At 44.4% G+C, this 23484-nt stretch overlaps 2 long non-coding RNA genes across 2 annotated transcripts in view; one reads left to right on the top strand and one right to left on the bottom strand.

Annotated features, from left to right (window-relative positions):
- Positions 1 to 11847, top strand: part of LOC141092289 (uncharacterized) — a 34197-nt gene extending 22350 nt beyond the window's left edge. The window contains exons 2-3 of the long non-coding RNA XR_012232752.1: positions 9756 to 9822; positions 10162 to 11847. This is a non-coding gene — a long non-coding RNA (uncharacterized lncRNA). The remainder of the gene's footprint in view (positions 1 to 9755; positions 9823 to 10161) is intronic.
- LOC141092288 (uncharacterized) overlaps positions 1 to 23484 on the bottom strand; it is a 156443-nt gene that overhangs the window by 71499 nt on the left and 61460 nt on the right. Inside the window, exon 2 of the long non-coding RNA XR_012232751.1 lies at positions 5266 to 5465. This is a non-coding gene — a long non-coding RNA (uncharacterized lncRNA). The remainder of the gene's footprint in view (positions 1 to 5265; positions 5466 to 23484) is intronic.

Genomic DNA, 23484 nt, shown 5'->3' with positions numbered 1-23484 from the left:
GTACATGACTGGCTTACATGACATGACTGGCGTACATGACTGGCTTACATGACATGACTGGCGTACATGACTGGCTTACATGACATGACTGGCTGACATGACATGACTGGCTTACATGACATGACTGGCGTACATGACATGACTGGCTTACATGACATGACTGGCGTACATGACATGACTGGCGTACATGACATGACTGGCGTATATTACATGACTGGCGCACATTTACATGACTGGCTTACATGACATGACTGGCATATATGATGGCTTACATGACTGGCGAATATGACAGGCGTGCCGCCGCCACGTACGTGACTGGTGGAGGCCAGAGCAGTTGAAAAGTTGTGGCATTTTTTTAGGACGCTAAAATCTGCTCTTGATGGAGGCGTTTGTATCCAGCACTGACTACAGTCTACATTACAGCTGGAGTAGTAGAAGACGCCAATCTCCAACGATGCTGAAGTTGGTTTCTTATTCGTTCAGTTTCTTATTCGGCTATTTTTTATTTTCTGTTTTTTTCAGGTTTTTCAATAAAAATAAAACATTCTAAGTATATAATAATATGCAATCGTGTCCTTTTGTGAATACACTTAAAAACAGATAAAAAAATTAGAAGGCTGGCTCAAAAATGGGCATCAAAGTGGGCACTGAGGTATGGTATTGAAGGGGTTAAATGGCTTTGTGCCACTGACCTGACACCTGATTTACATACCTTGTGATGCCACACATCACGTTCATGTTAATCCAGCCTGGCACAAATGGGTTATGGGCATCAAAACTGCCATCAAAGTGGGCAGAGAACCAATTTTCACACGTGAATAAGTAACAGCTAAATTTAAGGGGTTAAATAGCTTTGGGCCACTGATCTAACACCTGATATACATACCTAGTGATGCCCCACATGAAATTCATGTCACTCCAGCCTGGCACAAATGGGTTCTGGGCATCAGAACTTTGATGCCAGTTCAGGTGTTAGATCAGTGGCCCAAATCCATTTAACCCCTTCAAAATAGCTGTTACTTATTCAAATCTGTGAAAATGTGCAATTTGCCCACTTTGATGCCAGATCTGATGCCCATAACCCATTTGTGCCAGGCTGGATTAATATGAACGTGATGTGTGGCATCACAAGGTATGTAAATCAGGTGTCAGATCAGTGGCACAAAGCCATTTAACCCCTTCAATACCATACCTCAGTGCCCACTTTGATGCCCATTTTTGTGCCAGTCTTCTAATTTTTTTTTATCTGTTTTTAAGTGTATTCACAAAAGGACACATGATTGCATATTTATTATATACTTTTATTTTTATTGAAAAACCTGAAAAAAACAAAAAATAAAAGATAGCCGAATAAGAAACTGCCGAATAAGAAACCAACTTCAGCATTGTCAGACTCCAGGACTCAAGGCCTGAGGCTGTCAGGGTTGACCGGGCGGTGTGTGTGGCAGACCGCACGCAGATCACGTGTCTCCCTCGTCCTCCCCTCACAGATATCAAGGGCAACCCGGCAGCGCTTCCCGCCGTCCCCCTCACTCACCGGCTCCTGTGTCCCGGGATCCGCTCTGAGTCCTGCTGCGTCATCGGCTCAGCGCGAACACCTCCTCCAGGAGCGGACGGGTCTCTGAGTGCGCCCGCCGCCCAGCAACGGCTCAGGAGTGGACAGCAGCCGAGGCTCCAGTCCAGCAAGCCAGGTAGTAGAAGAATTTGAAAGCGCCTGCACTGTGCGCCTCCGCGGAGTCCGCGCTGTTCTCCCACAGGCCACAGAGGAGAGGACTTGCTGCTGCTGTCCTCTCCGCCCCCACACACGTGCCGCCTGGGGCGGACCGCCCCCCCCACGCTATGCCACTGGCCGACGCTGCCTAAGGAGACCGCTGGGGCCATTGGTGATGCAGCAGAGTTGCTACAACTCTCCACGGAGAGAGCTAGGCCCCAGGGCAGTTATAGTTCTTATAAAGGAAAATGACATTGGGGTGCAGGACTGAGGGAATAATGCATAACTGCAGATATATGAACTGTAGTTTCCTTTACCTTTACTTGATGGTTTGGAATGCAGACGGGAGCACTGCTAAAAGATGGAGATGGAGTTCCGGACAGCCTGGAAGCAATTCAGGGTCCCCTAAGACAGATAGAGTTGGAAGCCTCCTTGCTGCGCTGTCCTCTGAGGTCCTTGCTGCTTAAAGCTATGCTTGAGCCTCTGTTCCTTATTGTCCTAGTACTTGCTCGTATGGCAGGCAGCTGGAGCCTATTGCAGGTGTCGCTCCTTTATGGCGGCTCCGGGCTCTGATGTGCTGCTGTGCCCCGAGTGTTTGATGGGCCAGAGGACCTGCAGTTCCCTGCCCTCTGGATTTAGCTGCTGGGACTGTTGTACCTGTGCAACCACGGACTCCAGCGTCCGGTTTTAGCGCTCTGTTCTGGGGTGAGCTTGGTCACAGCTCCACTCTCCAGCTTTTCCTAGACTTCTCTTCCTCTATAACTCTTCTCTGACTCAGACTGCAACTCTAGTCTGGGGACGAGCTCCTCACTCTTCCAGTCCCCACCACTGCCTGCCTAACCCCGCCTCCAGGCCAGATCTAATAGGGAAGCTCCCCTAAAACCGGGTTTTGAGCTCCCCTTTCTGGTCTGGAGCCAGGAAAAGTATGGCATTCTGATATTACCTGACCAGGGAACTTCTCCTTGCTTCCAGGCATGACACAACCCCCTTTGAGGGAGGCAATGCCACTGTGGCAACCGGACTCCTGGGGTGCCAACATTTACACTTCATGGGTGCCAATACCGATGAGCAGGACTGTAGAAGTGGTGGTCGCACATGCTCACTATCACTCCAATCAAACACGTGACTTTGGCTCCCCCATTCTCAGGATTGGCGAGGGTCTCTGCAGAAAGACCTCAAGTAATCATGCATTGATGGGACAACTTTAAATAAAAATGTCCTAATGAGGCAGAAGGATATTTTTATTCAATTTCCTCCAAGATAAAAGGTATATAAATGAAATAGTAACTTGCATTTTAAGAAAAATAATACCACCTCCCAAAAAAACCTTTTATTACTTACCTTTATTATTGAGTAATACAAATATTAAAGTGTGTCGTGACTCGTCAGGTGTCCCGAGACCAGGTGCTACTTCCCCGTCCCTAATGCTATTGGCGCCCTAGCTCGCCATGTTCCCCAGATTACTTCTGATGGTGAAGATGCCAGGGACACGTACCTTGCCTTAGCTCCGGAATCTGCCCACAGTCTGCACCCTTCCGCCACCCAGGGAAGAGGGGAGTAGTAGTGTACGTAGTGTACTGTACTACTCCAACCAGACTAACAAGGTAATACGAACAAGGGTAATGAAAAATACCAAACTTACAAATAGACACACACAAATAACAGAAGGATCCATCGGCGAGTGGAAGATGGGGTTAAATCAAATTAGGAGAAGAAAGGGAATTATCAAACACTCAAAACCGAGCAATAGTCAAAGATAAATCCACCAAACGCCGTCTCCAATAATAATCACCAACAAGCTCCAGCCATGCAGCAATAGCTACCTCTGACAATGAGTGCTAGCCAGGACCCAGATTATATAGGAGATAGGAGTGGCTAACCGTGAACAGCAGAGAGCCTCAATGCAGGAAAGCTTCCAGGAGCTCTCAACTGAGCATATTAACCCCTGCACTGCTGGAAGAAAGTTACACCATTAAATACAAAGGTGAAGTGCTTCTAACCAGTGGAGGAGTAGGAGAATTCAGACGCTGCTGTCTTCTGGCTCCTCTCAGTCGCTGTAAACCCATGACTGTGCAACTGTGGGTAAAGATCTTGATGTACACAACTTTCCCCCAGTTAGAATTAGATGTTCTATCACTAGTTAACCTCCAGATGGCGACAATGAGCACAGGAGGAAAAAAAAACCAACTCCTCCCAGTGTTAAGAGAATGTAAAGTCTGCTCTCTGCCCTGAGTGAGGCGTGATGGGAGTGATATTGAGAAGAAAAAAAGATATTAATTTAAAATATTTAAAAAAATATATTTTTATTATTTAGCCCAGAGATGAGTGATGAATCTTCTGATAGTTCGTATTACTATGATTAGAATTTTCCTTTAAGAAATCAATCTGCATCCCATTATATGACATGAGCCGGCATAATAAAATACAATGTGAGACATGTTCATTTACACAGAGCAGGAGCACAGTAGAGGAGACTCATTTTTTTCCATCCATTTTTCTTTTTTAGATTCTATTCTGCTTCTAGCCCCGGCATAAATGTATTTACTTTGCTGCCTGATCCTTAATTCAAGAAATTGATGTCGAATCATGTGCAGCTGCTTTGGAGATTTGCTGGGGGAAGACTGGCATTTTAATTGATCTCTGGGTATCCTGCAGTCTTATTGCGTTTTAACCTGCAACGGCCGAGGAGGAGACTGGTTGCCTAGCAGCCACCTGAACCAGGCTAATCAAGGAACAATACCAGGCAGCGCTAAAATGGAAACCCCCTTTCTTTAGGCGTCTATGAAAACAATAATCATTTAACATGGATATACAGTATGACACAGATCCCGCACGCACTAATCCCTAAGTGCACAATCCTCTATTTGTAGAATTGTCATCTGTGTATTAAAAAAAACAAAGGAGGATCGTGCTCTGCAAATGTTTTTTCAAGGTCATGAAGCAGGACAGCAGAAAACGGGAACAGATGATCCCATAAGAGCCCCTGGCAGTGGCATAACTTGAAGCTCATGGGCCCCAATGCAAAAGCTTCAGCTGGACTCCCAATTTTTACACGTCTTTAATAGCATTGGTCTTTTTATATAGGCAAAAGGCACTTTTGGGGCCCCCTAGGCACCACTGACCGGGTTCGAGTGAATCCCCTGTACCTATTGTAGTTATGGCCCCTGTGGGGCAATGGTGAAACTTGGAGCTCCAGGACCCCAATGCAAACATTTATAGTCGGCGCCCACCCATCATGTGTCAAACTAGTTGCGGCATAGAAGTTCCAGTGAGGAGTTGTGTTCCTTTACGGATGGGCCAAGCTTTTCAGGGCAAGAGTCACTCGATATATTTAAGGGGCTCTAAAAAATAGGGGAGGCCCCCTCTCTTTTGCTTCCACATCCCCCCAGTAAGGCATATAGAGAGATACAGACAAGCAATCAGCAAATTTGCCAAAATTCGTAGTCAACAGATTGTCGAATTTGGTCATTTGACTTGCAGCACATGCATTCAGTATTAATCGAATCTGCTGGGAAAGGGTAAAAAATACAAACAAACAAACCGCTTTCCCTTACCTCTTCCCGGCCCTACCTATTCCTCTTCTGCAGTCACATAGTCCTTTGCTCCAATTCTCTGTTTTTTTTTCTTCTATCTTCTATTTTCATCTCTTGATGTTCCTCACCAGGTTTCAAGCCATCACGTGGGGTGTGACGCCCATCAATCAAATGGGGCTCATCGTGCCCCACTTGACCATTAGGGTCCTCGAGAGGAATTGCTGAAAAATAGAAAACAGAAGAGAAAAAATTAAAAAAAAATGACAAAAATCGAATGGAGAGGAAGAGAGGATGTGTTCACTCAAAAGTTTTTTATTCAGTTTTTGGAGCCTAAATGCTACAAAAACCACAAGTTTAGATTCGGTAGTTTCTACTCCAAAAACTCATGAAAATCAAAAAATTCAGTATGAACAAACCCCAAGGGGGTTTTTGCCATTATTTTTAACCACTTCCAGCACTCAGTGCAAACTCAAATCAAATTGTGAAAAGTTTGGATTAAAACGGATCCATATTTTTTGGGGGGAAATTTGTAACAAATTAAAATTTTTAAGTCGATTCATTCTCTAGAACTGATCCATTTAGAAAAAACAGGAATTGCCGCCCTCGATAATAGACAGAAAGAGGAATGAACATAGAATATTCAGATCCCCTATGTGTTTGGATGGGGTAGTTTGAAAATACAAGGGAGTAGCTACAGAGATGCAATGCTAATGGACGCACCTAGTTCCCGGGGCCTGATACATGGTGGGTGGAGGCCTTGGTACAGATACTGCACCTCTGAGAAGGAGGTTGATGGCCCCATCCGCCCACTATGGATGCTTATGGTTCCTAGGCCTCATATCAAAACTGTGTGAGATTGTTGCCCATAGCAACCAATCAGCGCTTAGCTTTTATTTCTAAAACAACTCTTGCAAAATTGAAGCTGTACTCTGATTGGTTGCTATGGGCAATAATGGCAATTATTCTTTGAGACAATTTTGATAATTTGGCCTCATCGTCCCTTATACCGAGACACATCAGCCATGAATTTTGCACTACCCTATGGTTCTCATATTATACCCTGCAGACCATCTCACCTTCTCTTATATACCGAATTTCATTAAAACCTTGGCAGCTTCCACCAGACTAAGACAGTTAAATATTTCACACCTAATTCAGACTTTCTACAATAAATCCACCAGGTTTTAAAAATATCTGGGAACATTTCCAGCTCCTTCTGACATGAATTCAGTAACGTGATGCCGGCAGCTTAGGAACAGTGCCGTCCCAGTGCGGGAAAGACGGCGTATTTATACTACATACATTGTGGGCTGCCTGGGGAGGTGCGCATTGGGCATGTTAGAGGGGTTTCTTGTAACCCCCCGGTATACCCCCGTCTATCTACATGCCTTCTAAATATGACAACACTCGTCGATACCTAGAGGGATAGAGAAACCAGAGCCGAACGTCGTGGATTTTCTAGGACAATGCCCGAGTTGTGTCATTGCAGGTTATTAAATTGCTCCTGGACATGAATACTTTTCCGCATGTGGCGGATATAAAAATGTTTTAGTTATAAAGAAAATTAAAGCGGAACAGTTAGAGATTAAAGAATCGATTTGATGCAAATTGAATTTGGTGCAAATTTCAGAAACTTTGCCGTACACAGCAATATCCGGTTCAATTTCTGCGAATTGCCAAAGAATGGCCACCGCCATTGTACAGAAAAGCAGAAAATATTATGGAGCCAGAGAAGGTTCACATTACCTCAAGCGCGACTATACATTACATGGTAAAGCACAGGCCATCAGAGACCATCAAAGCCCATATAAAAGCCAAGGCAGGAAATGCAGCAGTCATTTAGAGGTGAATCTGGACAGTGAGAAAACGTCGCAATGTAGCAATACAGATGAGGAAACCCGTAAAACACTTAATAAACATTATTGATGGTTTGTGACGAAACAGCAGTGAAAAACAACTTCTATCCATTCAGTTAGTCCCGTTGTTGCTGTTGTTACACAATTGGCACCGATCTAGTAACAATTTATTCAGCGGGTGCCAGTTGTATGCAACACAACCAAAACTCCCTCAGTAAATTCTGTTAGATGGATTATAACATTAATTCCGAGAAAGAGACTGTTCTTTTCGAGTGAAAGTGTTGCACATGAAGCACAAATATGGGTACCGGGGGTCAAATCATACTGTTCAAGGGATATTTCTGTTTCAGTATCTGGTGACGTATCGCTGGAAATCAGACCTATGAGAACCCCACCGATTGTTAGTTGATGGAGTAGACTGATGGATTATATAGCGTGGGTATACCTCATTAAAGGGGTTGTCCACCTCTGGGGAATATTTTTATTTTTTTTTACCTAAATGCATGTATTTAGGGCTAAAAATAATCTTTACAATTCGGTTTCATTAAAAATGTTGCACGCCTTTGAATTACAGGCTCATTGTTTCCCTGCACATTCCACTTTGATGTGGTCTCTGGTCATAAACCAGCTGGGAGGGGCTATAGAAAGACAGATAAGGGATAGACTCTCTCCTATTGGACCGTCAGAATGAGCTCACTGACATTCTCAGATGCCTAATTCTGCAGCAAGTAATAGAAAGTGCAAGAGAGAAGCTATGAAAAGCAAAGAGGGCAATTTTCTCTAATGAAACCAATTTATAAAAAATAATTTTTAGCCAAAAGACGAGAACTTAAGTAAGAAAAAAGTTGTTACTGTTCTGACCTCACTAAATGAAGCAGACTTCAGGCAGTTAAACCGCTATACCGGGGTCCAATAAGGAGACTGTAGGTTGAATCTGTGCTTTATTGAACGTGAGGGTATATTGGCGAAGTGAAACTACAAACAAAACCATGCAGTGCTGTGAAAATTAATTGGGACAAAGCATTTTTTTAAGTAAAATCGTAAGTTGGCTACCAGTCAGTGAGTCAAAACAGTTTTAACTGCTTTGAACAGGCACTCACACCTGCTCAAAGCAGTTAAAACTGGTTTGAATCACTGACTGGTAACCAACTTACGATTTTACTTTAAAAAATGCTTTGCCCCAATTAATTTGCACAGCACTTATATGCATACAATCAGTACTGGGTTCATCAGGGATTCATATATTCATAATACAATGTAAATCAACATGTGCACTAATAGCTAACCAGGGAGAGCTAACTAAGCAGTCTAGTATGAGACAGGAATTGAATACAGGAAACATAAATACATACCAGCGATGCTGTCACAAGGGGAGAAGAGAAATGAGATGCTTCCGTATGCAGGCAGAAGGAAAATGGTGGCTGAACTAACCATAATCCTTTGCAAAAGGCTACCAGGATGCATTGCAACCTTACCAGAATGCACTGCAAACGGAGGGAATAGCAAAGCGAAAGTAACACACACAATAACACTACGGTTATGACTCTGGTCACTAGATGGAGCCAGAGAACACTGTAAACATTAACAAGCAGAATAATCAGGATCATGAATTAAATGTCGGAGACAGAACAGTTACTTTTAATGTAAGGCACAGGATACCTCTAAAGAACATAGAACCTTCCTGGTCCAAAGAGCTGACAATCACTTGTATATGACTTGATCTATTGCAATTATTTTCATTTTAGAAAAGTAACAGGAGTTTTGATTGTATTTCCATAACATAGTAAAAGGAAGCAGCGCTGGATATTTAGGTAGAATGTGAATTCCAGACCTAGTAGCCGTCTTATATATGAGTGAAAATATACGTTAAGCTGTCATCCCTGAAATCTCCTTTGCACATTGTGATTGTCTGGCAAATTTCAAGGTCCAAAAACATTTGCCAGCGTTCCTCTCGTCATACTTTCATTGCCGGCCAATAGCGGTGTCGGCTAACATAAGCATTTAATACATGAAGACAGATGGCCGATCCAGACATGCAAAAGACAATAGAAAAAGGGCTTAATGCGACCGCAGCTTCCCAGACAAAAAAAAAATTGAAAAAAAAATTATAGTAACTACACAAAACAGAATGTTGGGAAGACCCACTGCATAAGTCCATCTGTTTAATACAGCAACTGAAGGGTTAATTCAAAGAACTCTCTAAAATATAATTTTTACTAGGATTATTTCTTTTCTTTTTTTTGCAAACGGAAATCATTTTGGTGGAATCGATTATGGATTTAAAAGCTTGGATAGAATCTAAATCTCATACATTATTTTTTTTGCTGTGATTACACAGAGAAAATATTATGTAATGTGCGAGTTCATTAATAGCCCATGACATTTTAAGAGGTTATTTTTGTAATAAATTGAAACTTTAAAAAAATTGAAATTTTTTTGATGTATATGGGAGTCGGTGTATTTTTTTTATGCGGCTTATTGGAATGATACAAAGTCTTCAAGATGGCTTCGTAAGCAACAACTATTTTAAATGCTAGAAAAGAAAAATCAGTTGCAAATTGCAAAACTGAAAACAAACAGTTTTTGCAAAAAATTATGCTTAAAATCGTAAACGTTTTTATTTTTCTGATTGTGATATTTAATCTCTACCTCTAGGTGGGGCTGCAGCAATAAGTCCGATAATGATGCAAACAGAAAATCAAACCGAGGAGCCGATGATGAGGTTGGCAACAGTTTAAGTTAATTGCGCAGTTCAATTATGCAAAATGTAATTTCGCAGAACATATTTAAAAAAATCACGTGTTAATGGCAGCGACCCTTCACTGCTTATATGCTAGTTATTAGTGAGACGGAGAGCGCATCAGGTATTGCAAATCCGTTTAACATCCTGTGTCCCTGATCAGCCCCAATCCCCTGTGAAAAGCTGATATAATTACTAGGAAATAACACACACTTCATCAAACACAAATTAGATTTTTCGCTATTGTCCGCTTTATTTTCAGGGTAATCTCATTACGGTGTCACCATTTCTGCTTTCCCCTTCTTTTCTCATAAATTACAGACTGTTGCGGTGGGCTGATTCATCTCTTCTAAAGGTCTGGAGTTCTCTAGTATGTGCGGTCAGGAGAAGGATGCTGGTAGGAGGTCTATCAGAAAGCCCCCATATGGCATCGAAGTGGATATAGTATATACTATATCATAGGGGTGTTAACCTTACAAACAGCTCCTCATTGAGGTCTCATAGGATGGCTTGGAGTTGTTGTGTTCAACGATCAACCCTAAGTTATGCACCACTTGGACAATCTAATCGGGAAACGAGCGTTCCTACAATGCCTCTTTTACGCGGAGTGATCAAGGCCATTAAACAACCATCAATTGGGCATATACAAGCAATATGAATCAAAGGTCAATTATTGGCCTGTGTATATACAGAAGGATCGAAACACGTGCAATTGATCTTTATGCCAGCATTTTGATTTTTTTTGGGCCTAGATGGGCCAATAATCCAGAGCGAGAGCTCAAATCCCAAATATTGGTTTGTTTATATGGACCTCAATTCCCCACACTGAGATTACAGCTCTCCAAAATTATTGTCTTCAATAGATTGCACATGCCAAGCTTCTGACTGGTCCAAGATATCAGCAAAAATGAGCACCAAGTACCCAAGGACATTTAATTATGACCCATCATACAGCCCACAATCCACATGTTGGGACCTGACGGAGTAAATGAATCCGTGCCTATACCATCATCCATTCTACTAGTGAGCACAACCTCACGACAAAATCATTTGAGGTCCTAGTACCAGATATAAATCTAGTAGGAAATTCCTAAAGATGACTGAAACTAACCCTAACCAAACTTTGGAAGACATCTATGTAATTAATCTCCCCATTTATCAACCTTTGGATTTTTCAAGTTGCAGTACCCAAAATAATGATTAAAAAATGGCTGGTGCGCTGTAGTAAAATAACTCATAGCAAAGTCAAGAACGGAGCAAGTGGTTGTAACTGGTCTAGGAATCGGAATAGAGCAAGCCGAAAGATGAAATGGACCCATAGTCAGAAGACAAGCCAAGAGTCCATAGTAGGAGCAGAAGCACAGGAGCCAGGTGACAAATCGAACGGATGGGACAACAGTGTAATCCAGATATCTGGTCAAGGTTAAGAGTGGGGAACAAAGTCAACATAATACTGAGACAAAGCCAAACCAATTATCTTAATTCACATGCAAGGAGAGAAATCTAAGTGCTCCTTTAGTTAAGTTATCTGGGTGATGTTAGATGAAATCACAGATTCCTACTCCACAGAGATAGGCCCCACATTGTGACGTGGACCTGCTAAGTCCCAGGTCCGGATGGGTACATTTACCCAAAGCGATGGTGAAGCTGGTAGGGTGGCATGTGAGGAGCGAGGATGTGGCACACTCAGGAGTCTTGAGAGCAGCAGGACTGATAGTGAAGTCAGCAGGAATAATAGCAGGTTAAGCACGGTGTGCACTAGAGGTGTGCTCCATCGGCAGAGCCGGGCTCCATCGGCAGACCTGGGCTCCATCGGCAGACCCGGGCTCCATCGGCAGAGCCGTTTTAGGGTTGTTTTGTAGGTGGCGAGCTCTAGTTTACACCAATACCGTTTTGTTCCGTTTTTTCATTGCATTTGGATGGTAGAAATGACAAATCTAGTATTTAATCGCATTTAACAAAAAGGTTAAATGATCTCATTTTCATAGATTGGATTTTCAAATATACAATGATATCAAATATGTTTATTTCTTTATGTTTTTTCCCCATTTGGAAAAATGGGCAATTTATTCTTTTTTTAAATATATTTTCTTAATTTTTACTGTAGTCTTTAGTGCCACTGGGACACTTGAACCTAGAATCGACTGTACTACATACTGTATAGTGATATTATGGTATAGCAGTACAAAGTGAGGATGGCCATGGTCTACGCTTCTGAGGATGAATAAGATGGCAGCAATGGGAGCCTTCAGTACACCCCAAAAAAGCATTTACAACCCATCAATCCCGTTGATTGCAACCAGACTGTTTAAACGCTGCGGTCAGTGAATAACCGCAGCATCCAAATGGTTGAACTGCAGCAATCAGACCTCGCTCTTGTCGCTGCTGTAACAGGCAAACACCTGAGCTAGCTCCATACACGAGGACCCCGACTGACATTCAGGTGGACAAAAAGGGGTCTTAATTATTATGGGTTGTGTAATAAAGTTATAGGTGCACAAGCCACCATAATAACTCTTCAGGCCCTGGGTAACTACAGGAGAGGGCAAAGGTAGCAAGTACATCCAGACCCTGGAGCCTGGGAAGGTCCGTGAGTTGTTTTGGTCTATTAGGAGATGAATACTACATGTGGGATACTTAGGAGATCCTAGGTAAGATTTTGCATTGGCATCCAGGAGTTTCGGTTAAAGGTTTCTGTCCCGGTGTAACAGGCCAGATTAACCCCCTGCCTAAAATATACCCGGGGTGAAAGTGGCCTAGGCCAAACTATACCCCGGGGTCATTTTTTTATGACTTGTGAAACACTTAAAGGGAATCTGTCACCCATATTTAGTGATATCATGTAAAGATATCACTAAATTGTACGTCCCATAAGGATTCTATTCGGGCTTTTGACTCCCCCCGATCCCGCACCTTTGAGGCATACAGTAAATACCTTTTTTAGCTTGTTGGTGATGCATGCAAATCGCCGCGGTCCGGTCAGATGGGTGTGGCTTACTGGTCTTCTCCCCCCCACCTGCTCGGCTTTCCTCACGTAATCTTCATCTGTGAATACCACAGACGCCATTGGTTTTCGCATTTGCGCAATGTAAAGGGGGGGGCCTGCGCAGTATGCTTTGCCCAACTGTGGGTGAAGCATAAAATCGCTACTGCGCATGCGCCGGTATTTTCCAGCGCGGTCTATGCCCCAGAAGTGTGTCCTGCATGTGAAGACTTCTGGGGCATAGATGGCGCTGGAAATTACCGGCGCTTGCGCAGTAGCGATTTTATGCTTCGCCCACAGTTGGGCAAAGCTTACTGCGCAGGCGCCAGGGGCCTTTACATTGCGCAAGCGCGGAAACCAACGGCGTCTGTGGTATTCACAGACGAAGATTACGTGAAGCAAGCCGAGGAGGTGGGAGGGAGAAGACCACTAAGCCACGCCCATCGGACTGGACCACGGCGATTTGCTGCATCACCAACAAGCTAAAAAGGTATTTATGCCTCAAAGGTGCGGGGTCGGGAGGAGTCAAAAGCCCGAATAGAATCCTTATGGGACGCACAATTTAGTGATATCTTTACATGATATCACTAAATATGGATGACAGATTCCCTTTAAGAACCTTTCCTAACTCTGTACTGTCTGACTGGGCTCATGTGCTGAGCGTAACTGCATCACGCTCTCTTAACTCCGGAGTCAGTTAACACATCCGCAGCCCTGGGACAAATGCCCTTTTTCACTATTTACTGCTCATTAGGTGTTTATCTGGTTACGGAGCCAATGAAGCAGCGGATGTATCCAAGGACACATGGCGTTAAGCAGTATGCACAGAAAGAAGTTACGCGGCTGTGTCTGCACTTGGCTGAACGGATCAGTATCTGCGCTCCATAATTGCAAGTGTTTGTGTTTACAACAATGTTATGTGTCTGTTCCCTAAATTATCAGCGTCTTGCAACAAAAGGATGAGTCGCTGCACTTAGTCGCGTGAACGGACTCACTTTTTCATCACTCCTAATTTGCTACTCAATTAAAGGGCGGCATTATCAAAATGTGATATTCAAATGCACTACATGAGATGAAAGGCAACAAAGGTATGTGATTTATCTTGGTAAAAATTAAACTTTGTATCATTATCTGTATTGTTTTATTCCTATAATGTTCAATAATATAATGCAGGCGGCGCCTTTAACTAAAAATACATTGTCGTTCAAAATAAGATCAATGTTCTTATCCACAGGGGCAGTAGTATTATTGTAGTTATATTCTTGTACATAGGCGCAGTATTATAGTAGTTATATTCTTGTACATAGGAGCAGTATTATAGTAGTTATATTCTTGTACATAGGGGCAGTATTATAGTAGTTATATTCTTGTACATAGGGGCAGTATTATAGTAGTTATATTCTTGTACATAGGGGCAGTATTATAGTAGTTATATTCTTGTACATAGGAGCAGTATTATAGTAGTTATATTCTTGTACATAGGAGCAGTATTACAGTAGTTATTGTAGGGATGTGACTCGCTCAGGTGCAGCGGGAGACAATCATGAGGCAGGTTCTTCCCAAAGTTCATGAGGTTTATTTGCTCCATAAACCATAACTCAGCGTATCACCAAAATAGCCTCTAGCTTAGGCACAAAAGAACATAAACGTCCGTGGCTTCAGACTCGGACCGAGAGTCTCAGCACATGCTGGGAGGTGTAGTCCTCCCCATATACACTAATATACATAGGCCAGGGCAATGTCCAGAGCAGCGCTCTATCTGCAGCCGCAGACACAGGAAGGCTTCTCCTTCCTTGGAACACAGACCACTCTCTGTAGTGTCCCACCTGGACACATGGAAGTCTGTCCACACTCTGACAGACTCCCTCCACTCTCTCTCACATGTGCCAAACACCTCAATTACATAGCCCTGTAACCACACCCACAGGTGATCACATGGCTATGACATCACTAAAGGTTGTATAGACACACAGGCTTCCCTGATACAGTGTAACAGAAAGATCAGCAGTACCTCTGCTGATCAATACACCCTGGAGCCTGCATCCCAAGGCCACCCACCTTGAGACCCACAATGGTCATTTAGGACCCTGCTCCTGTTACCACACTGAATGTGCCTGTACACCCGTCCTGGGACACCCACACAGCGCCCCCTAGCTGACATAGTGGTAACTACACCACATACCTCCCCCCTCTGTTCAAACTTGTGGGGTTGAACACATGACATCACCCAGGGATCTTGAGACCGGGCACTCATGTCACCTTGCCCTACAAGTCGAGAGGACCATCTCCGTCTGTTTCGGTAGTCAAACTTCCTCATACTCACGTTAGGCCTCCCCCGCCCCCAGCGGTCAGTATCTCGGCCTTGGGCTTTGGCCTTCCCGTCAACGTCCGTCAGTGTGATCAGACACTCTTTAGTCTCCACCTGTTTGCAGTGCGCTCCGTCACCCGACCTTTCTCTCACCGGCCGGCTCTCCCAGTTCACACTGTCATGAGTCCCACGTCCAGCTGGGCCAACTGGCTGGTCTGAGTCTGACCCTCTGTCACTATGTCCACCACCGGGTCTCGTGCCTATGTTACTACGATTAGAACGGCCACTTGCGGACTCTCGACGTTCTTGCCTTCGACTACCTGTCCTTTCATTCCTTGGAGGATCCCTTCGGGTCCTTACACCTTGGGTTGGAGGTGGACGCCACCTGACGTTCTCTATCTGCTCATTCATCTGCAGTCGATCCTGTCTTAGCTGCTCAATCTCCTTCAGGTACGCTACCCGATATTCCAGGAGCATGCGAAGCTTCCCAATGCTTTCCACCGAACCAACCACAATGACAGGAACCATGTCATCTTCAGTAACGACTTGGATTTCACCAGCAGGTGGGATCCTCACTCTCTTCACACAGGATCGATTCACCATCTCCTGCATCACCTTTCCAAGTCTGCCAACGACTTTCCCCACCAGATTTCTGGGTACCGGAATTATGTCTTCCACAAAGCCCAGCCGACTTTGTGCTTCCCTTGCAAGCTCCAGACGTCGAGTGGCTTTCCTATTACGCTCCACAAGCATCTGTTTCGTGCGGAGACATTGTAGGTGCATCTCCTTCAGGATAGCCACCCTTCTCTCTGTGTCTTCCGTTTCTGCCAGTATCACCAACTGGTCTGTTTCTGGTGCCCAGCTCACACTATAGGCCTTTACTGCCTTTTTAAAGGTCTCATGCACACCTTCGCTGGCACACGCTTCTCGCATGTCTTCGGGTACCTCCATCACGCAATTGAAGGTCATGGACTTGCTCTCATCCTGGACAGATGGCTCTGGGTTCCCCACGGACACTTCCCTCAAGGTATCTGCCAAGACCGGGTGACTGTCTTGTGCAGCTCTTGGTTCACCATCTTCCTGAGATTTACAGTCTTCAGGACCCTTTTCCAAGATGGGCTTTGGCAGTTCTGCCTTGCTATCAGTCGGGCACGGCCGCTGTACGTCTTCACCCATCCACTTCTTCTGCAGAAGACCTTTTACTACTCCACTGAGTTCTTGCAGAACTTTATCTCGCTCCTCTGCCAGGTAGCGATGCTGATCCTCTCTCCTGAGAATCTCCTGTTGATGCTTCTCTTGGGCCTCTCTGAGCACCTCCATATCTTCCAACAGGGTCTTGTTCATGGTTTTACATGCTGACAGGTGACCTCTGAGCTCAGAGACTTTCTTCTCCAGCTCATCCACTCTGTGCTCAGCTGCTTGCCTTAGGACTCTTTCCCGTTCGACATGTTCTGTTACAGTCTCCTTTATCAGCTGTATCTCATGATCTTGTTCTCTTTTGGCCAGCACGTGTCTCACATGTCCTGTTCGTGTGCCACTCAGGACGTACCGTCTCCACCTGAGACCGTCCAACACACAGGGCACACCGGGTGCTATTCAGGGAGCCGACCCTCCTCCCAGGGTCTCCCAACACACCAGCCTCACCAGGTCCAGGGGCTCAGCGGGTGCTCTTCAGGACATCCGTCTCCGCCTGAGACTGCCCAACACACGCCTCACCAGGTCCAAGGTCATATCACGTGTTCCAGGGATCCGATTCCTCTCCCAGAACCTCCCAACACTGACCCTCCAGGACCTTGCTCACTGACCCCTCCAGGAACACAGTCTCTCACTGACCCTGGTCAGTGCAACACAGACTCCTGTCTGTTACCTGTGTCGGCCACACAGGTTCCTGGACGCCTCTTCTCCTCCAGAGGTATCCCACAAATTTTAATACAGTCACTTTCTCTGACCTCGGTCAGTATTACTCACGGTTGTCAGACAGTCTGCTCTCCTGGCTCAGAATCGCCAGCACTGCCACACGTGCTTCTGGGAGTCGCTGCCCGCAGTCTGTCACCAATTGTAGGGATGTGACTCGCTCAGGTGCAGCGGGAGACAATCATGAGGCAGGTTCTTCCCAAAGTTCATGAGGTTTATTTGCTCCATAAACCATAACTCAGCGTATCACCAAAATAGCCTCTAGCTTAGGCACAAAAGAACATAAACGTCCGTGGCTTCAGACTCGGACCGAGAGTCTCAGCACATGCTGGGAGGTGTAGTCCTCCCCATATACACTAATATACATAGGCCAGGGCAATGTCCAGAGCAGCGCTCTATCTGCAGCCGCAGACACAGGAAGGCTTCTCCTTCCTTGGAACACAGACCACTCTCTGTAGTGTCCCACCTGGACACATGGAAGTCTGTCCACACTCTGACAGACTCCCTCCACTCTCTCTCACATGTGCCAAACACCTCAATTACATAGCCCTGTAACCACACCCACAGGTGATCACATGGCTATGACATCACTAAAGGTTGTATAGACACACACAGGCTTCCCTGACACAGTGTAACAGAAAGATCAGCAGTACCTCTGCTGATCAATACACCCTGGAGCCTGCATCCCAAGGCCACCCACCTTGAGACCCACAATGGTCATTTAGGACCCTGCTCCTGTTACCACACTGAATGTGCCTGTACACCCGTCCTGGGACACCCACACAGCGCCCCCTAGCTGACATAGTGGTAACTACACCACATTATATTCTTGTACAAAGGGGCAGTATCAGGCTGAGTTCACACGTGGCGTTTTTTTCGCGTTTCCGCGGCGGTTTTAACCGCACGATTTTGCCGCGAAAACGCGAAAAATAAGCATCCCATGCATTCCTATGGGATTCCGCAATGCTGTGCTAATGCTGCAGTTTTTACCGCGGCGGAATCGCTTCGCGGTAAAAACCGCAGCATGCTCATTAATTTGCGGAATCGCGGCGATCCCGCACCCATAGGAATGCATTGTTCCGCTTACTTCCCGCATGTGGCTGTGCACACCATGCGGAAAGTAAGCAGAACAATTGCGGATGGTACCCACGGTCCGGAGGAGAGAAGACTGTCCTCCGGGCTTTGGGTACCATATCCCTGTAAAAAATAGAATTTAAAATAAAAAATATTGTTATTCTCACCCTCCGACGTCCCGTGCAGTCTTCCCGCTTCTCTTCACGCTCTCGTTCCCAGTAGTCCTTTGCGAAAATGCTCGCGATGACGTCCGTTCTCGCGGGATCGCGAAGTCTCGCGGTCATTCGCGCGACGTCATCGCGAATTACCACGAGACGTCGCGATCCCGCGAGAACTGACGTCATCGCGGGCATTTTTGCAAAGGATTACTGGGAACGGATGCGCGGGACGTCGGAAGGTGAGAATTAACACTATTTTTTTTTTTTTTTTTACATTCTATCTTTTACTACTGATGCTGCATAGGCAGCCTCAGTAGTAAAAAGTTGGTCACACTCGTCAAACACTGTTTGACGAGTGTGACCAACCTGTCAATCAGTTCTCCAGGCGATGCTACAGATCGCTTGGAAAATGCTAGCATTCTGCAAGCTAATTACGCTTGCAAAATGCTAGTTTTTCCGCGGGAAAATCGCGGGAATTTAAAATGCGATTTTCCCGCTGACTGGAATTCCGGAATTCTCTCGGTAATTTCCGCGAGAGTTCCGGTACGTGTGCACTTAGCCTTATAGTAATTATATTCTTGTACATAGGCGCAGTATTATAGTAGTTATATTCTTGTATATAGGAGCAGTATTACAGTAGTTATATTCTTGTACAAAGGGGCAGTATTATAGTAGTTATATTCTTGTACATAGGGGCAGTATTATAGTAGTTATATTCTTGTACATAGGAGCAGTATTATAGTAGTTATATTCTTGTACAAAGGGGCAGTATTATAGTAGTTATATTCTTGTACAAAGGGGCAGTATTATAGTAGTTATATTCTTGTACATAGGGGCAGTATTATAGTAGTTATAGTCTTGTACATAGGAGCATTATTATAATAGTTATAGTCTTGTACATAGGGGCAGTATTATAGCAGTTATATTCGTAGTTATATTCTTGTACATAGGAGCAGTATTATAGTAGTTATATTCTTGTATATAGGGGCAGTATTATAGTAGTTATATTCTTGTGCATAGGGGCAGTATTATAGTAGTTATATTCTTGTACATAGGGAGCAGTATTATAGTAGTTATTCTTGTACATAGGGGGCAGTATTATAGTAGTTATATTCTTGTGCATAGGGGCAGTATTATAGTAGTTATATTCTTGTACATAGGGAGCAGTATTATAGTAGTTATTCTTGTACATAGGGGCAGTATTATAGTAGTTATATTCTTGTACATAGGGGGCAGTATTATAGTAGTTATATTCTTGTACATAGGGGGCAGTATTATAGTAGTTATATTCTTGTACATAGGGGCAGTATTATAGTAGTTATATTCTTGTACATAGGAGCAATATTATAGTAGTTATATTCTTGTACATAGGAGCAGTATTATAGTAGTTATATTCTTGTACATAGGGGCAGTATTATAGTAGTTATATTCTTGTACATAGGAGCAATATTATAGTAGTTATATTCTTGTACATAGGAGCAGTATTATAGTAGTTATATTCTTTTAAATAGGAGCAGTATTATAGTAGTTATATTCTTCTACATAGGAGCAGTATTATAGTAGTTATATTCTTGTACATAGGGGCAGTATTATAGTAGTTATATTCTTGTACATAGGAGCAGTATTATAGTAGTTATATTCTTGTACATAGGAGCAGTATTATAGTAGTTATATTCTTCTACATAGGAGCAGTATTATAGTAGTTATATTCTTCTACATAGGAGCAGTATTATAGTAGTTATATTCTTCTACATAGGAGCAGTATTATAGTAGTTATATTCTTGTACATAGGGGCAGTATTATAGTAGTTATTCTTGTACATAGGGGGCAGTATTATAGTAGTTATACTCTTGTACATAGGGAGCAGTATTATAGTAGTTATATTCTTGTACATAGAGGATGGAATCTCCAGCGCTGGACTTCAGTTAAAAATACATCATTTATTGTAAATTCTTAAAATCGAACAGAAAAAAGTGTGGATAAGGACATACAGGCAGATGGGGTCTCTGGTGGTCTCCAACCAACGCGTTTCGACCTAGAGGGTCTTACTCATGGTTGGAACCATGAGTAAGACCCTCTAGGTCGAAACGCGTTGGTTGGAGACCACCAGAGACCCCATCTGCCTGTATGTCCTTATCCACACTTTTTTCTGTTCGATTTTAAGAATTTACAATAAATGATGTATTTTTAACTGAAGTCCAGCGCTGGAGATTCCATCCTTTATTTTGCTTCAGTCAACACCCCTGATCAAGGTGACTCCGTGCGCAGGAGGATTATGGATCGCAACCGAGACTGGTGAGCTGACCTCCCTTCATTTTCCCTATCCTTCTATAATTAAATTTAATTTTATTCTTGTACATAGGGGCAGTATTATAGTAGTTATATTCTTGTACATAGGAGCAGTATTATAGTAGTTATTCTTGTACATAGGGGGCAATTTTTATTGTATAAAACCAACAAATACAATTAAAATATACAGAATTCTTCCTTAATACAAAACATAAATTCTCATGAATGCATCAGACAATAATTATAGAACTAAATTAATACATTAGGAATAAAGGTAACTTAGAGTTCACTCCTGTGGAAGGAAGAATATGAAATGAACACTTTTAGTAACACGATCATGTTATTATCCCACAGACACATTCCTCCACAGTTTCTCATTACTCTGACTTTTCTTTATCTCTATCGCTCTTATCCATCTGAGCTCGGACAGTATCTTTGTGGCTGCGGTGACTGGAAGGAAGGGCTCGCTGTGGAGAGACACTCGGGTTCTCATGTGCCAGTGGTAATACTTAATGGTGGTAATGATCAGGTACATTGTCCCCCTGTCGATGGTACCGTCAGTGGATGGGACACCATAGATAATGTCAGGGTAATTCAGGGACAGCAGTCTGGGGATTTTCAGCTTGGTCGATACTTCCGTCCATATTTCCCTACCTCCCCAGCAATCACAAATAAAATGCTCCATGGTTTCCTCCTGCTGACAACCAAGGGGACAGTTCCGATCCAAAACACTTAAATATTTTAAGTTGCCCCTCACAAAGAGCTTCCCATGTAGCGACAGCCAAGCAATGTCAAAAAACTTTGCTCGAAGTCGCCTCCCGTTGAGGAAACGGAGACTGTCCTGAAGGGTCCTGGTGGCACAATCTCTTAGGGCCAGTGGAGAGTAGAAGAAAGTCCTACATATATGAGCACACAGATCTTTCCTCGTATTACTCTCAATGTAAGACTTCTCCAGTCCCCACTTCCTGACACACTTCAGACCATATTCCAGATACTGGGGGAGGTGATCACCTGTCCATCTCCTCCTCTTGAGACTGCCGCCTCGCACCCAAGATTCCGCAAAAGGCAATATCCAATACCTGATACTATTCGCCCACAGGGAGCTACTGTTTGAATCCATGCTCCCAAAATTTACTTTCAGAAACAAGGAGTCAAAGAAAACCCTTGGATTTAACATATCCAGCCCGCCCTCACTCCGCCGTAGGTACGTTATCCCCCTCTTTATCAGGTTCATCCTGTTCCCCCACAAGAGCTGGAAGAACAGGCTGAGGAGCCTCGCCGAGAAGGATTTTGGCAAAGGAAAAACGACAGAGACATACAAGAAGATGGGGACCAGGTACGTCTTCAACATAGCAACCCTTTCTCTGTAAGTCAGCCTCCAGTTCTTCCATCGCTGAACCTTTGCATTTCCGGTCTCCAATTTTTCCTCCCTATTTAGGTTGGCATTATCTTCCCTCCCAAATTTCACCCCTAAGATCTTAATATGGGTGGAGGCCTTAACAAACTGCGGCAGATCAAAGTCTGGGTCAGATTGCAATGTCCACAGAGCTTGACTCTTCTCAAGGTTGACCAGAGACCCGGAGGCCTCTGAGTAACTTCTGATGGCCACAGACAACATCTGCACCTCATGAGGATTAGATATCACCAGCGTCACATCATCCGCGTAGGCAACCACCTTCAGAGGCAAGCAGTGGGGGACCGGCACCCCCCAAAAGTTACACTCCTGCAGTGACCTCAGAAACGGGTCTATGGCAAAAACATACAGGAGTGGACTCAGCATCTGATATCATCCTTGACGTCCTCCCACCAGTCGGCCATGTTGTCATAGAAGTCCACTCTCTGTAGATGACCCTGCAAAAGGGAGTGGACACAACTCTGGACAGAGACATCATGGAGGAGGCTGGAATTGAGTCTCCATAACCCCCTACCAACATCAGCTCGCTTAGTGGCCCCCAGGCAGAAATATAGGGCAAGATGGTCTGAGTATGGGACGACTCTCTCACTCATGGCACCAATGACTTCCATGGGACTTACAAAAGCCAGATCTATTCTACTGCCTCTATTGGAGCAGGAATAGGTTAATTTTGGCTTTCGACCTCCCCTTTTAAAGACGTCCCCTAATCCGGCCTGCAGGACTATGTTATTCAAGATCCTACCATCCCTCGTCACGGTTCTACCTGAGGAGCTGTCACCTGATGTCAGTATGGCATTAAAGTCCCCCGCCATTATCACTGGAAGAGAGGTGAACAGATAAGGCTTGACATCATTAAATAACTGTATCCTGTCAGTCACCGTCTGTGGCCCATAGATGTTAATAAGCCTAAGTCGCCTCCCATGGACAGTGACTTCCAGGACCAGACACCTTCCCATAACCACCTCCGTCATCCTATGTACTGTCACATCCCTGGTGTTAAACAGAATGGCGACCCCGATGTACGACTCCACAGCCAGTGACCAAAAAGAGGGACCAGACCGCCATTCCCTCTCAGCCTCCCTCATGAGCCCCTGAGTCGTCAGCCGCGTCTCCTGCAGAAAGAGGACATCTGCGTCCAGGTATCGGAGATGGTCATAGACAGCGTGCCTTGTCCTCCTCACCTTAATGCTGTTCACATTACTGGATATTATTTTTAATGAGAAATCCGCCATCACAATGCCACAACAGAGGAGCAGAGATGTAAAAGCCGCCATCATAAGTCTGGATCACAGATGTTCTGACTACCACCGGTCTCCATGTCAGACTGTATCTCTGTGTCAGCAGGTACGGGCTCCCGTTTTGTAGGGGGATGGTCTGCTACGTCCCTGTCATACTCAGTCTCTATTCTTTTTATCTCTTCCTCCAAGTCCCCATCAGACTCAGACAAAACATCAAACTTATTGGACACGACCATCACACCTGCCGAACTCTGGACTTTTTTCCT

This window comes from Dendrobates tinctorius, unplaced genomic scaffold, assembly GCF_039654945.1.
Source record: "Dendrobates tinctorius isolate UK_male_01 unplaced genomic scaffold, ASM3965494v1 ptg000059l, whole genome shotgun sequence".
Lineage (NCBI taxonomy): Eukaryota > Metazoa > Chordata > Amphibia > Anura > Dendrobatidae > Dendrobates > Dendrobates tinctorius.
The sequence above is the reverse complement of the archived record's forward strand: the minus strand, read 5'-3'. Positions and strand labels throughout refer to the sequence as shown.